Here is a 17,187-nt window from a genome sequence, read left to right as displayed (position 1 = left end):
GACCAGGGAGCTTTCAGAAAGCCTCAAAGAAGGGCAGTGATTGGTAGATGGGTGACGATAACAAATCAGACATTGAATCTCGTTTAGCATGGCCAAGTTAATAATCATGCTGTGGATGATGTATTAAACCACCCAGATACATCAAAGTGGTCCTTCTGAACTGAGCTGCAGAACAGGAAGGAAACTGCTCAGAGATGTCACCATGGAGACAATGGTGATTTTAAAACAGATACGGAGTTCAATGGCTGTGATGGGAGAAAACTGAGGGTGGATCAATAGTAACCTAAATGACAGAGTGAAAGGAAGAATACAAATATAGAGAATTAAAATGTTCCAAAACATGCATCCTGTATGCAAATCAAAATCAAATCAAATGTTATTTGTCACATACACATGTTTAGTAGACGTTAGTGCAGGTGTAGCGAAATGCTTGTGTTTCTAGCTCCAACAGTGCAGTAATATCTAACAAGTAATATCTAACAATACACACAATCTAAAGTAAAGGAATGGATTTAAGAATATATAAATATTTGGACGAGCAATGTCAGAGCGGCATAGATTAAGATACAGTAGAATATGACAGAATACACTATATCACTATACATATGAGATGAGTAATGCAAAATATGTAAAAAATTATTAAATGGACTAGTGTTTCAATTATTAAAGTGGCCAGTGTTTTCAAGTCTATGTATATAGGGCAGCAGCCTCTAATGTGCTAGTGATGGCTATTTAACAGTCTGATGGACTTGAGTTAGAAGCTGTTTTTCAGTCTCTCAGTCCCAACTTTGATGCACCTGTACTGACCTCGCCTTCTGGATGATAGCGGGGTGAACAGGCAGTGGCTCGGGTGGCTATTGTCCTTGATGATCTTTTTGGCCTTCCTGTGACATCGGGTGCTGAAGGTGTCTTGGAGAGCAGGTAGTTTGCCCCTGATGATACGTTGGGCAGACTGTACCACCCTCTGGAGAGCCCTGCCGTTGCAGGCGGTGCAGTTGCCATACCAGGCAGTGATACATCCTGACAAGATGCTCTCAATTGTGCATCTGTAAAAGTTTGTGAGGGTTTTAGGTGCCAAGCCAAATTTCTTCAGCCTTCTGAGGTTGAAGAGGCGCTGTTGCGCCTTCTTCACCACACTGTCTGTGTGGGGGGACCATTTCAGTTTGTCAGTGATGTGTACACCAAGGAACTTGAAGCCTTCCACCTTCTCCACTGCGGTCCTGTCGATGTGGATAGGGGGGGTGCTCCCTCTGCTGTTTCCTGAAGTCCACTATCAGCTCCTTTTTTTGTTGATGTTGGATGAGAGGTTATTTTCCTGGCACCACACTCCGAGGGACCTCACCTCCTCCCTGTAGGCTGTCTCGTCATTGTTGGTAATCAGGCCTACCACTTTGGTGTCGTCTGCAAACTTGATGATTGAGTTGGAGGCATACGTGGCCACGCAGTCATGAATGAACAGGGAGTTTATTTGGTAAATAATTTATTCACTCTATTTCTTGAACTGCATTGTTGGTTAAGGGCTTGTAAGTAAGCATTTTACGGTAAGGTCTACAGCTGTTGTATTCGGCGCATGTGACAAATACGATTTAATTTGATTTGAAACACAGCTCGACCAAGTTGCTCTCTATGCTCCTCTTGCAGGGAACATCCTAAACAGTGCCTGTCCTAAAATATCATGTTTCATGTTTCAGAGGAAGGAGTAGGGAAGATATGAACATATGCTAATTTCTCATCCATTGTACTTTAGTATGACATTGCACTTTTTCCAGGTTGCAGTGGTTTACTGATCTCATTTATGCACTTTCCTGAGATGGGATTGTTGTAGTTCATTACCAGATGCAGCATGTTGTATTTTAGTACATTATTAATCCAATAGATAAGAGTATATTGTAAGTGTAGAGAGAGTGAGGAAGTGTAATTACTAGATCATTTATCATCTTATTGTTCTGTTGTCAGTCGTTCTCTAATGTATTCTAATAGACAGATAATGCATTTCTGATACTGATAATGATCTTATTCGATGCAATCTTCTTTGTTAAAAGTAACGTTGCAAACATTGTCTTTTGCTTTCATTGATCAGCTGTGAAAGATCTGTACTGTTTGCATTGTTATGTTCATCCATTGTGTTCTGTTATTCTCTCTACCTGTTAGCCTCAAGGCAAGAACCGATGGGTATGTTCACCATTCATCCCATTCTCCTCTCCTCTCACCTCTCTGCATTGCTGTTTAGTCATGCTAGCAGCCTGCTCTCCCAATTTCATGTCTCCTAGGGATACGATAGTCCCTTCAGTGAAGCAAATAGGTTCCCCACAGAATGCTAGTGCTTTTTATATGAAAACATGAATGCGTATGCTGCAGAAATGACTGCCATTATGGATTTATTTGGTTAAACAAGTTAATCAATTTTGTCACAGCACTTAGCAACATGACAAAGACAAATAGATCTGAGTATAGACGTTGTTCAATTGTTACTGCTCACATTTCACCTGATCAAAGAGAACATTCTACATCTATCCTGAATTAACATCAGAATTAACATCAGATCAATGTCAGACTTCATTCATTCCTTAGGGGATTTAGAGTTATGTTTTAATGTTTTAAAGTCCAGAATCATTGAATTTTACCAACAAATGATTACCTGTTCAGACATTCTACACCTCAAATCAAATCTTATTGCTCACATACACATGGTTAGCAGGTGTTATTGAGAGTGTAGGGAAATGCTTATGCTTCAAGATCCGACAGGGCAGCAGTATCTAACAGGTAATATCTAACAATTCTGCAACAAAACCTAATACACACAATCTAGTAAAGGAATGGGATGTGAATATTTAAGTATAAAATATATGGATGAGCAGTGACAGAGTGACTAAGATGCAATAGATAGTAAAGAATAGATAGTGACGGATACAGTAGCATTATTAAAGTGACAAGTGTTCCATTTATTGAAGTGGCCAATGCTACTTTAATAAAGTCTATAGATAGGCAGCCGCCTCTCTGTGCTTGTGGTGGCTGTTTAACAATCTGATGGCCTTGAGATAGAAGCTGTTTTTCAATCTCTCCCGGCTTTGATGCACCTGTACTGACCTCGCCTTCTGGATGGAAGCAGTGGCTCGGGTGGTTATTGTCCCTGATTATGTTTTCTGCCTTCCTGTGATATCAGGTGCTGTAGGTGTCCTGGAGGGTGATGCGTTGTGCAGACCGCACCACCCTCTGGAGAGCCCTGCGGTTGAGGGCGGATCAGTTGCTGTACCAGGCGGTGATACAGCCCGACAGGATGCTCTCAATTGTGTACCTGTAAAAGTTAGTGAGGGTTTTCGTTGACAAGCCCCATTTTTTCAGCATCCTGAGGTTGAAGAGGCGTTGTTGCGCCTTCCTCACCACACTGTCTGTGTGCATGGACCATTTCAGTGATGTGTACACCGAGGAACTTTTCACCTTCTCTACTGCTGTTCCGTCGATGTGGATATGGGGTGCTCCCTTTGCTGTTTCCTGAAGTCCACGACCATCTCTTTTGTTTTGCTGACATTGAGTGAGAGATTATTTCCTGACACCACACTCCGAGGGCCCTCACCTCCTCCCCGTTGCCGTCTCGTCATTGTTGTTAATCAAGCCTACCACTTTGGTGTCGTCTGCAAACTTGATGATTGAATTGGAGGTGTGCATGGCCACGCAGTCATGGGTGAACAGGGAGTACAGGAGGGGAATGAGAACACACCTTTGTGGGTCCCCAGTGTTGAGGATCAGAGGAGTGGAGATGTTGTTTCCTACCTTCACCACTTGGGGGCGGCCCATCAGGAAATCCAGGACCTAGTTGCACAGGGTGGGGTCGAGACCCAGGGTCTCAAGCTTAATGAGTTTTGAGTGTACTATGGTGTTGAATGCTGAGCAGTGGTCAATGAACAGCATTCTTACTTAGGTATTTCTCATGCCCAGATGGGATAGGGCAGTGTGCAGTGTGATGGCGATTGTATGGTCTGTGGACCTATTTGGAGGGTAAGCAAATTGGAGTGGGTCTAGGGTGACAGGTAAGGTGGAGGTGATATGATCCTTGACTAGTCTCTCAAAGTACTTCATGATGACAGAAGTGAGTGCTACGGGGTGATAGTCATTTAGTTAATTTACCTTAGCTTTCTTGGGAACAGGAACAATGGTGGCCATCTTGAAGCATGTGGGGACAGCAGACTGGGATAGGGATTGATTGAATATGTCTGTAAACACACCAGCCAGCTGGTCTGCGCATGCTCTGAGGACGCGGCTAGGGATGCCGTCTGGGCCGGCAGCCTTGCGAGGGTTAACACGTTGAAATATTTTACTCACGTCGGCCACGGAGAAGGAGAGCCCACAGTCTTTGGTAGCGGGCCGCGTCGGTGGCACTGTATTGTCCTCAAAGTACGCAAAGAAGTTGTTTAATTTGTCTGGAAGCACGACTTCGATGTCCGCGAAGGGGCTGTTTTTTTTATAATCAGTGTTTGCCTGTAGACCCTGGCACATACGTCTTGTGTTTGAGCCGTTGAATTGCGACTCCACTTTGTCTCTATACTGACGTTCTGCCTGTTTGATTGCCTTACGGAGGGAATAACTACACAATTTGTATTCGGCCATGTTTCCAGTTGCCTTGCCATGATTAAATGCGGTGGTTCGTGCTTTCAGTTTTATGCGAATGCTGCCATCAATCCACGGTTTCTGGTAGGGGAAGATTTTAATGGTCACAGTGGGTACTCCTATACACTTCCTTATAAACTTGCTCACCAATTCAGCGTATACATCAATGTTATTGTCTGAGGCTACCCGGAACATACCCCAGTCCATGTGATCGAAGCAATCTTGAAGCGTGGAATCCGATTGGTCAGACCAGCGTTGGGTAGACCTAAGCACGGGTGCTTCCTGTTTTAGTTTCTGCCAATAGGAGCGGAGGAACAAGATGGAGATTTGCCAAAAGTAGGTAGGGGGAGGGCCTTGTATGCATTGTGGAAGTTAGAGTAGCAATGGTCGAGCGTGTTACTCGCTCGAGTACTGCAATTGATATGCTAATAGAATTTAGGTAGCCTTGTTCTCAAATTAGCTTTGTTTAAATCCCCAGCAACAATACATGCGGCCTCATGATATATGGTTTCCACTTTGCATAAAGTCCAGCGAAGTTCATTTATGGCCGTCTTGGTATCTGCTTGCAGGGGGATATACACAGCTGTGACGATAACTGAGGAGAGTTCTCCGGAGATAATATGGTTGGCAATTGATTGTGAGGAATTCTAGGTCAGGTGAACAAAAGGACTTGAGTTCCTGTATGTTGTTACAATTACACCATGAGTCATTAATCATGAAACATACACCCCGCCCTTCTTACCGGAGAGATGTTTATTCCTGTTGGCGCGATGCACTGAAAATCCCGCTGGCTGTATGGACTCCGTCTGCATGTCTCCAGCTAGCCATGTTTCCGTGAAACAGAGTATGTTAAAATCCCGGATATCTCTTTGGAAAGCAACTCTTGCCCTGATTTCATCGACTTTGTTAACTAGGGACTGGACATTAGTGAGTAATATACTCAGAAGCGGTGGATGGTCCGAAGCCTCACTAGAAGACCGCTCCGACACCCTCCTCCGGCGGCGTTGTTTTGAGTCGGACTCTGGTATCAGTTCAAATGCCCTGGGAGGTGCAGACAAAGGATCCGCTTTGGGAAAGTCGTTTTCCTGGTCGTAGTGCTGGTTATGCTGGTAAGTTAACGTCTCTCTGATATCCAATAGTTCTTCCCGGCTGTATGTAATAACACTTAAGGTTTTCTGGGCTAACAATGTAAAAAAATATATATATACTGCACAGTTTTCTAAGGACTAGAAGCGAAGCTGCCATCTCTATCTGCACCAACCAACTTAAGACATACAATAGTGCCCTACATTACATGTATTATAAATCCAGAAGTCAGTGCACTGACATTTAGAAGGATAAAAATAACATTCTTATATTTGTGAAGTGAAGCAACCCCTAGACAGGCTGCCAGTCTGTTTCTGCTTTAGCTAACTCGTTGTTGCCTTGCCAAACTTATAATAATTTATTAAGAATTTCCATAATTTGATAGGTGGAGCTTCATACTAATTGAGTCGAGTTCAAAGATAAATGGACTTTGTCAAAGCTGCAGCCTAGTGACCACACTAGACTCCCAATGTAGGGGAATTAACTAATCAAGCCCCATTGGTTCTGCCACAGCTGTGTGAACTGGAAAAGCTCTTTGGCAAGAGATCATGCAAAGCACAGGCAGACTGGACCTTCATGGGAGCTTACTGTCCCTTTAAAGCTTAGTGAGACATTTTCAAGTGAAACTGCTGGTTTGCGCTAGCTAAGCTGCTTTCTAGGTGCCACTCTCACCCCTCTTGCATTTACACTTGTGTATTAACTTAACATGACTTGCTAGACTAGTTCAACATAACCGGAGGGAAGGCCATGGGTTAACCAGTATTGATGTCCGATTGTAATCATACAGTGTACTCTAATCACTGTTTCTCCTCGACGGACTATCCTCTCTCTAAGGAATGACGTGGAGACTGATTCAGATCCGTTTTAACACTACAGTATGTTACGTCTCTGCAAATTCTCTCTCCTCACATGTATCTTTTTTCAATAACCCTTAGCTCTCCATTCCTCTATTCCTGCTCTGAAATGTCAACGGAGGAAACACTGATGGTAGTTGAATGCTGTATGTCATGTTTCAGGACTCAATAGTCTGTCGTGGAGCTGATGAGCTACAATGAGGGTATCGACTCACAGAAGGAAGAACTTATTCATTTATTCAGCTGGTCTCAACGTATATACAGGGGTTCGTCAAAGTGGAATACGGTCTTATTAATGGTATTTTGGACTAATATTGTGTGGGTTTGAGGGTTATCAGTCTCATAGATCTTGTAAACGGTGAAAACACAATGCTCAGAAAACCATTGAGTCAGCTATCAAACATTCATTTATCACCATTTCAGCTAGTGACCCAAATTGAGTTTGGAGTGAAGCTGTTCTAACTCATCCAAATAGAGTGCTGAACACACTTGTGATTTCATCACTTTGTTGACAGGGTTTTGGATCAAAGTTCAAACAATCAGAGTCAGTGACTGAAGTGCCCAGGGTAAAGCAGGGTGAGGCTTATACCCTCTGGCAGGGCGACGTGCGCAGTGTTATTTCAGTGCCACCTCTTTGTGTCAGTCTGCCTCTGTCCCCCTGGTGGCTGCTGGGTAAACGCAGTGGGGTGACGTGCTGCTAAAGGTCACACTTCTTCAATTGATGTCAGCATGTCATATCCCGGCAACAGCTGTGGGGGTGAAATCGGTCCCCCCCCCATCTTTGATCAGCCTTTTCCCCTTCTGGGCCAGATGGCCAGGGACACGACAGTAGGGACACTATGGACACCAGGGACACGACAGTAGGGACACTATGGACAACAGGGACACGACAGTAGGGACACTATGGACACCAGGGACACGACACTAGGGACACTATGGACACCAGGGACACGACAGTAGGGACACTATGGACACCAGAGACACAACAGTAGGGACACTATGGACACCAGGGACACGACAGTAGGGACACTATGGACACCAGGGACACGACAGTAGGGACACTATGGACACCAGGGACACTAGGGACAGGGGAAACTGAACCTGCCAGAGCTTTGGATGGTGTGAGGTTAGGATAAGAAATGTTAAGAGCTGGTGTAGTTTTCTCAGGTTGTGTTGGGGAGAATGCAGCGGGATATGCCTGATGCCTATTAGACTCTCCCACAGGAAGTAGAACAGCCTGGCATGGTGCTGGTACTGCTGCAGTCTATATAACCCATGGCAACTGCATTGAACTGGAGACTATTGTCTTAGCAAATAGCAGCGTAGATAGATGTTGCACAGTTTGTTTGGACTAAGAGACACTGGCATGCAAGATCAAGTACGTTACAAATAAGATCTTACACCGCACGTCACCATCTGTGAATGACCGACAAGGACTATACACAGTTTATTGTGGATAGGACAGACAGAGACCAACTCAGACATTTTTTAAAAACTTACAGCACATTCTCAGTAATGTAACTCTCTCTTATCTTACTGCTCCATAGAGGCTCATAAGAAAGGTGAGTAACACAATGTTGCCTGAAAAAAGTAGGGACAGGTTTGCAAGCAGAGCCCAAGTCTGTGACGTCACATCACTCTTACCCCTATGCATCCCCTCAAACCACTGTGGAACCAGAGTGGAACCAGAGTGGAACCCGTTTGTGTCTTTCCTTGGTTCTCTCTCTAATATCACAAACCAGAGACTTCTTACTGTAACAAAAAGTCTCTGTTACCGACTCATTAGAGGCAGAGAGCTCTCTCTCTCTCTCTCCCACCTCCCATTCCCTTCACCTGTAGTCATGTGATGATGATGATCTGTATTCTGCTCCATGAATACAGGAAGCAGTCGTCTCCCCTGAGTGACACGTCTGACTGCATGCCTTCAGTATTGTGTTGTGGACAGTAGGACAGTCGTCCAAGAGGAGAGGACAGGCTGACAGGGGCAGGCTGAGTCAGTCTGTGGCCCCTGCCTTGTGTGAGGTCACCCCTGCCTTGTGTGAGGTCATCATCATGAGCCAGAGTCTTGGTTCTCCCACTATGATGCAGAGAGATGAAGATAAATAGAGAGAGGAGATTGAGAGAGAGAGAGAGAAAAGGACAGAGAGCGAGTGGCCACAGGGGACATTCTGTCTGACAGTGTGTCTTGTGTGTGATGGGTGTTGTGCTGTCTCCGCAGGCGGCCCAGGGGGGCGGACACAGGACACTTCTGTATGGACACGCTATCCTCCTGAGGCACTCCTTCAGCGCTATGGTGAGAGTACACCACCCGCACTCACTCATCCATTACCCAAGAAAAATGTATTGTTTTCTCATTACTCCATGTGTTACTGTTTCATAGTTACGACAGTTTATCTGAAGATTTGATGCACGTGTCCTAGTGACATTTGTTCCAGTTCTGAATGTGACACCGGAGTCGTGTGCCTCTTTTGATCAGCTCTTTTATGTTGTTTTGATGTCTATCTATCCGCTCCAGTATCTGACCTGTTTAAAGACATCAAGGTCACAGACAGATAAGCTGTCCTTTGATGTGGGGCTGCAGGAGGACTCAACAGGTAAAACCTTCCACTCTATCTGTCTCTACTCTCATTATCACACAGTCACTCTCTTAGCTGGGATTCTGAGTGGGACTGACTCATGGGATTTCACCTGCCCCAGTGTTCATTTCAGAGCTCCTAAGCACTGCACGAAAAGAGGGACTTTCGGTTCAGATACTGTAAAAAAAATGTACCACCTTTGCAGAGATTTTGTGTCAAGTCATTTATTCCATAGGATATATCTGAAAACATTCCAAGCAGACTGAAATAAATGTCTTAGATGCTCTTTGTCACGATGTCGAGGCTCAGCTAATTTGTCTCATAGAGATGTAAAAGATGGTTTGGCTGTCCAGGTATTGGAAAGCTGGTTGCTATGGTGCTTGCATGTTGATGAGTGTGAGTGGGCATATATTAGTGCTTGTGTGAATACATTTGTGTGTCAAATCTAAGTTGTGTCTTTGCTGTGCTCACGCGCTCGCATGTGTGTGTGTGTGTGTGTGTTTGTGTGTGTGCGCGTGCGTGCGTGCGTGCGTATTGCTTTCACCATTGTAATCTGAGTTTCAATCACCTGTGTATGGAGATCAAGGAGTTGTAATCACCATTGTGCAGGCATGTGTCACCACCAGTGTCTCTCTGTGTTCCTGCAGGTGAAGCCTGTTGGTGGACCATCCATCCTGCCTCCAAACAGAGATCAGAGGGCGAGAAAGTGCGCATCGGTGATGACCTCATCCTCGTCAGCGTGTCATCAGAACGATACCTTGTGAGTACTCCCTCAGTCTATAAACGTCTTATTAAGAATAGTTTATATGATAGGCTATTAAATGTTTACAGCCCCATTACACAGAACCATTATGCCATTCAATCCAGTAGGATGAGCCATGAATTGTAGATCTCGGACTGAAGGTGTCTCCCTCCCACTCAGCTCCCTCTGTCCAGTAAAGAAGACTAGATATTGGGGACATGAAGCTAAGAAAGAGCAGGAGAAGGCTACGTACGGAGAGCTGGGAGGGAGAGAGCAACACTGTCAAACTGAATACCCTATCTTACTCTGTCCCCTATCCCACCTTTCCTACACTGTGTGGCCTGTCAAACCCTGCTCCCCTGTTCCTCATCAGGCCCATCTATGACCATCTCCCAGACCCCTCTGTTATTCCACTGTGTGGGCCTCAGGGCCTTGTGGCATGCTGTTCCTGGAAAACATCTCCAGCATGATGCAGGGAGGGTGTAACAACAGCCAGCCCAGCCAAGCCCATGTTTATGGGAATTAAGCAGGGATACGGCAGCTTTCACTGGGCTAGAGGCCCACTTTCATGTGACTGTTACTGCCACAGCTCCTCTCTGTGCTAACCAGGCCTACAGCACATTCAGGACCAGAGCTGGAGAGTTCCCCTGCGGCACTGCTGCAGAAATGTCCCATGCACGGGCATGCCAACATACACACCTCAACCCACACACACATACACGCACACACACATACAGACACACACACACATACACACACATACAGACACACACACAGCCCACTAGAAACTGGCAATCCCAAGTTCACAGTGCTGTTGTCTCTCCAGTGCCAGCTTCTCTCCAGGTTGATGAATGACTCTAAATCTACTGCAGCAATAGCTTGCATGCATGGACAAACCTCTGAGTTGTAGCCTGGCTCAATGCCTTGAATCAAACTGTGTATTTGACATGGCTCCTGCAGTATAGGCCAACGGTAGTTTATGTCCCATAATGTAGTTATTGATGGTGTGTGTAACATAATGTTTCTCTGTCCCCACCAGCACCTGTCCATCTCCAATGGCAACATCCAAGTGGACGCGTCCTTCATGCAGACTCTGTGGAACGTCCACCCCACCTGCTCCGGCAGCAACGTGGAGGAGGGTAGGTCCAACTGTTAGTTTAGTTTCACTGCTAAACTGGCTTATAATGTTGTTTGAAATGTATGGGTATCAATGAAAGGTGCTGTTAATCCACTCTCCAATAGGTTATCTGCTGGGTGGCCATGTGCTGCGTCTGTTCCACGGTCATGATGAAGTTCTGACCATCCCAGGTTCCGACCAGAGTGATGAGCAACAGAGGTAAGTCACACAACTGGGAAACAGCTGTAAGACTAAACGCAATGAGTCTTCAGGAGTTAAAGAGCGGCTGCCTTTAAAAAACAGCTAATCCCTTTGAAAAACCGCTTATGTGGCATCGATATTTTTTATTTATTTTTTATTTCACCTTTATTTAACCAGGTAGGCTAGTTGAGAACAAGTTCTCATTTGCAACTGCGCCTGGCCAAGATAAAGCATAGCAGTGTGAACAGACAACACAGAGTTACACATGGAGTAAACAACACAGTAGAAAAAAAAAAAAGAAAAAAAAATGGGCAGTCTATATACAATGTGTGCAAAAGGCATGAGGAGGTAGGCGAATAATACAATTTTGCAGATTAACACTGGGGTGATAAATGATCAGATGGTCATGTACAGGTAGAGATATTGGTGTGCAAAAGAGCAGAAAAGTAAATAAATACATTTTTAAAAAACAGTATAAAAACAGTATGGGAATGAGGTAGGTGAAAATGGGTGGGCTATTTACCAATAGACTATGTACAGCTGCAGCGATCGGTTAGCTGCTCGGATAGCTGATTTTTCAGCGATTTTTGCAGTTCGTTCCAGTCACAGGCAGCAGAGTACTGGAACGAAAGGCGGCCAAATGAGGTGTTGGCTTTAGGGATGATCAGTGAGATACACCTGCTGGAGCGTGTGCTACGGATGGGTGTTGCCATCGTGACCAGTGAACTGAGATAAGGCGGAGCTTTACCTAGCATGGACTTGTAGATGACCTGGAGCCAGTGGGTCTGGCGACGAATATGTAGCGAGGGCCAGCCGACTAGAGCATACAAGTCGCAGTGGTGGGTGGTATAAGGTGCTTTGGTGACAAAACGGATGGCACTATGATAGACTGCATCCAGTTTGCTGAGTAGAGTGTTGGAAGCCATTTTGTAGATGACATCGCCGAAATCGAGGATCGGTAGGATAGTCAGTGTTACTAGGGTAAGCTTGGCGGCGTGAGTGAAGGAGGCTTTGTTGCGGAATAGAAAGCCGACTCTTGATTTGATTTTCGATTGGAGATGTTTGATGTGAGTCTGGAAGGAGAGTTTGCAGTCTAGCCAGACACCTAGGTACTTATAGATGTCCACATATTCAAGGTCGGAACCATCCAGGGTGGTGATGCTAGTCGGGCATGCGGGTGCAGGCAGCGATCTGTTGAAAAGCATGCATTTGGTTTTACTCGCGTTTAAGAGCAGTTGGAGGCCACGGAAGGAGTGCTGTATGGCATTGAAGCTCGTTTGGAGGTTAGATAGCACAGTGTCCAATGACGGGCCGAAAGTATATAGAATGGTGTCGTCTGCGTAGAGGTGGATCAGGGAATCGCCCGCAGCAAGAGCAACATCATTGATATATACAGAGAAAAGAGTCGGCCCGAGAATTGAACCCTGTGGCACCCCATAGAGACTGCCAGAGGACCGGACAGCATGCCCTCCGATTTGACACACTGAACTCTGTCTGCAAAGTAATTGGTGAACCAGGCAAGGCAGTCATCTGAGAAACCGAGGCTATTGAGTCTGCCGATAAGAATATGGTGATTGACAGAGTCGAAAGCCTTGGCGAGGTCGATGAAGACGGCTGCACAGTACTGTCTTTTATCGATGGCGGTTATGATATCGTTTAGTACCTTGAGCGTGGCTGAGGTGCACCCGTGACCGGCTCGGAAACCAGATTGCACAGCGGAGAAGGTACGGTGGGATTCGAGATGGTCAGTGACCTGTTTGTTGACTTGGCTTTCGAAGACCTTAGATAGGCAGGGCAGGATGGATATAGGTCTATAGCAGTTTGGGTCCAGGGTGTCTCCGCCTTTGAAGAGGGGATGACTGCGGCAGCTTTCAATCCTTGGGGATCTCAGACGATATGAAAGAGAGGTTGAACAGGCTGGTAATAGGGGTTGCGACAATGGCGGCAGATAGTTTCAGAAATAGAGGGTCCAGATTGTCAAGCCCAGCTGATTTGTACGGGTCTAGGTTTTGCAGCTCTTTCAGAACGTCTGCTATCTGGATTTGGGTAAAGGAGAACCTGGAGAGGCTTGGGCGAGGAGCTGGGGGGGGGGCGGAGCTGTTGGCTGAGGTTGGAGTAGCCAGGCGGAAGGCATGACCAGCCGTTGAGAAGTGCTTATTGAAGCTTTCGATAATCGTGGATTTATCGGTGGAGACCGTGTTACCTAGCCTCAGTGCAGTGGGCAGCTGGGAGGAGGTGCTCTTGTTCTCCATGGACTTCACAGGTGAGGTCACCGCATGTGTGGGAGGTGGGACAAAGGAGGTAACAGGGGTATGCAGAGTGGGTCTAGGGGCTCCATTGTGAACTAAAACAATTATAACTAACCTGAACAACAGTATACAAGGCATATTGACATCTGAGAGAGACATACAGCGAGGCATACAGTAATCACAGGTGTTGAATTTGGAAAGCTAGCTAAAAACAGTAGGCGAGGCTAATCCGCTAGCACAACAAACAGCAGGTAAAATGGCGTTGACTAGGCAACGGGGCCGACAGGTAAGACAAACAAGCAGAAAGGAGTACCGTGATTAATGGACAGTCCAGCGTGCGTCAGCTATGTAGCCAAGAGATCAGTGTCCAGGGGGCAGCGGTGGATGGGCAGCGGTGGATGGGCAGGGGGGCTGGGCTGGCGAGTGTTATCCAGGTTTTTTTTTTTTTAAACTAACAATGACTAACTAGCTTGTAGCTAGTTAGCTGGTTAGCGTCTGGAGGTTCTTGAGTGTGTCATAAAAATAAAAATAAGAGTAAAAGTAACAGTGATTCCGTATCACATTGGGTGAGGCAGGTTTCCGGAAGGTATAAACAAATTAAAAATTAAAAAGAGATAGAAAGTAAATGGGGTCAGAGAGTGATTGGGACGCGGTGGTTCAGACGGTTAGCAGGCCTGTGCTAACAAGCTAACAGTTCGTAGGCCCGAGCTAGACAAGGTAGCAGTTAGCGGACCGGAGCTTGACAAGCTAGCCGTTAGCAGGCCGAATTAGCAAGCAGGGAGATCGCGAGGGCTAGAGAGTTAACCTTTGGGGGACGTCGCGATGGGGTGAGTCTGTTTATTCCTCTTCATGCGGTGAGCTGGAGATACAGCGATTCAGAAAGCTCGCGGGCCTTGGCCAGCAGATGGATCTTTGGCGATGTCGCAGCGGAAAAGCCTGTTGAAACCCCCTCGGACGATTATGACGGCGGACCAGTCGTGATGGATCGGCGGGGCTCCGTGTCGGCAGTAGAGGGTCAGTAGAGGGTCCAGGCCAATTGGCAAATTAGGTATTTTTGGACCTCTTCAGCAAGTCGGGAGATGGGCTTAGCTCGAGGCTAGCTCCAGGCTAACTGGTGCTTGCTCTGGGATATGAGTCAAACAGTTATTCTGGTGTCAAAATGTACTACACAGTCTAAATAGGATAATTTTGGACATAAAGAAAGTCTCGTTTAAAATGGAGTTTGGCACATCCTTGCATCACAACGGGTAAATGAAGGTTGGGTTTTGATTAGACAATGTCTGTTTGTCCACTAACATGGGATGACAAGCTGTGGTGATTGCTCTCTATCCAGTAGCATAGACAGTGCGACAGACCTGCTCAAGCAGCTCCGACTGTTTACATAAGACACGTCGCATTTTTTAAAACTTGAGAAATACCCCACTAAACACCTTAGTTTGATGTAAAATTGCCCAACTAAAACATCCTTTGAAAAACGTCAAAATGATCTTATATTCTTTCTGGGGATTATGAGGAAGTGAAATAAATAGGTGTCCGTGTCTACTGTGTCTCATGGGAAATAAACACCATTAACCAAACGTGGAATCAGTCAGGAAACACACCTCCAAGACTGAGATCAACTTTTTCTAACGAGCAACAGAAAAACACATGTGCCAATTGGCTTGTTAAGTGACTCTTTAAGGGATTTGTTTTTTCCTTAGTCTTTTGTGAAAGGGGCCTAAAATCGAACTTGGTGGACCTGGCTGACTGTTTGTTTTGAATTCCCTGTGGGTCCAACAGGTTGGTGTCACTACTCAGTCTGACACTGGGTCTCAGGAGCAGGAAAAATGACCGCCCTGCTATCTATAGTCGCACAGCGCTAGCGCTGACAGACAGCAAGGGAGCAGAGGGATATGGCACACAAGGCCTGAAGTGGGTCGAGACAACAGTAGCAGAAGCCGACAGCAACGTTAACATAGCCAGTCACCGAAGACGTGTGAGATGACCCTTCGTCTTCCTCTCAGTCAAACAGTCTCTTTTTAGGACGGTGTGTGTGGGGCAATAATTCGCTGAGGATTATATATTGGTTGTCAGTTTTGGCTTTGCCTTTAGTCATGTCCTTGAAATTGAATAGAGGAAGCATTTTTTTTAAAGACGCAACATTTCAGGAGGTCCATCAAACCTAGTCCAAACTGTCACCAAGGGCGATGAAAGATTCCTTTCATCTTTGGAGCCAGTCCCCCCCCCCCATATCAGTGATAGACAATGTTGCTCTCAGTCTCCGTTGGTTAAGTGGGTGGCCTCGATGAAAGATGTGCTGTGTTGCCGGGAGGGTAAACAGTATGGTTCATCTGAGGTCCCAGTCTGAGTATTACCTCCTGTGAGCTGATATCACTATGACTGTAGGGAATAAAGCAGTCAGAGATGGTATCCTGCTAAAGTCATAAAACATGACTTTAGGACCATTATGAGCCTGTGGCAGTTTTAATAAAACATTGCAGAGATCCAGACATGTCAACCTCATGCTCCTCTCGTGTCCCCAGGATAGTGAACTATGAGACGGGGAATGCAGGAGCGAAGGCCAGGTCTCTGTGGAGGCTGGAGCCTCTGAGAATCAGGTGAGTTCAGCTCTTTTTATCCTCTCCGTCTTCTGTCTATATGTGTTCTCTCTCTCCCTCCCTCTGTCCCTCCGATCTGTCTATCTCTTTCCTTCTCTCTCTTTCTCCCTCCCTCTCTTCCTCCCTCCCTCTCTCTCTTCCTCACTCTCTCTCTTCCTCCCTCCCTCTGCTCGGATTCACCTTGATATTTCAAGATGCTTTGAGTCATTTCGACTTTTTGACCCCAACTATTTGTAGTCTTTCAAAGATTCCTTTCCTCTCCTGCACTTTCAGATCTGGAATGTGTCATCCATGTGTCATCTGCTATTTTGTTTTGATCTGAGAAACTGGTTAATGTCTAGTCATAGGAATAATACTGTAAGTGCCTAATTAGTAGTTTTTGTTGTTGATATAATTCTGTGTGTGTGTGTGTATGTGCTTGTGTGCCCCTGGACAGCTGGAGCGGGAGTCACATTCCCTGGGGCCAGCCCTTCCGTCTCCGCCACCTCACCACGGGGCACTACCTGTCCCTGACGGAGGAGAGGGGGGTGGTGCTGCAGGACCGGGAGAAGTCTGACACATCCTCCACTGCCTTCTGCTTTAGAGCCTCCAAGGTCAGAGTGCAGGACCAACTCTCTCACACACACGCACACACACACTTCTCAAACTTTGCCTTTCCATCACAGTCAAGGACTTAGCCGCACACTCACTTACAGAGAGCTACTGAAATGATATTACAGTCCTAGGAACAATTCTAAAGACTATCAAATGAATTGCACCTCCTCTCTTTGAGTTATTAAGCACATTAAAGCCATGCCATAAAGGTTCATTTAGCTGAAGTTGCTCTCTATAAATGTATGGACCTGCGGAACCATACCATTCTGGACTAGGGTATTTAAGTCTATTCTTGGTAATGGTGCTTTCAGACGTAGCTAGTGATCGGAAGCTATTAGTGACCTCTTCACAATTAGTGACCTCTTCACTATGGATCAATAGCATGGTGTAATCCACCATTTCACTGAGGCAGTTTATCATAGGTTTAATACACTATACATTATCCATTGTGTCTGTTCTTAATGGGGAAACAAATGCATAGTGATGCATGAGGGCTTGCCTGCGGCCATCCTTTGTTGCTCAGTGATATAGGCTATACACATTGTATGCCCTCTTCCTATCTCTTC

The 17,187-nt window shown here is 45.8% G+C and overlaps 1 pseudogene; it reads left to right on the top strand.

Moving 5' to 3' along the window:
• Window positions 1-17,187, top strand: part of LOC115146497 (ryanodine receptor 3-like) — a 128,409-nt pseudogene that overhangs the window by 26,311 nt on the left and 84,911 nt on the right.

The sequence above is a fragment of the Oncorhynchus nerka genome, linkage group LG18 (assembly GCF_034236695.1).
Source record: "Oncorhynchus nerka isolate Pitt River linkage group LG18, Oner_Uvic_2.0, whole genome shotgun sequence".
Taxonomy (NCBI): Eukaryota; Metazoa; Chordata; class Actinopteri; order Salmoniformes; family Salmonidae; genus Oncorhynchus; species Oncorhynchus nerka.
Note: the sequence above shows the minus strand (reverse complement) of the source record. Positions and strands in the feature narration are given on the sequence as shown.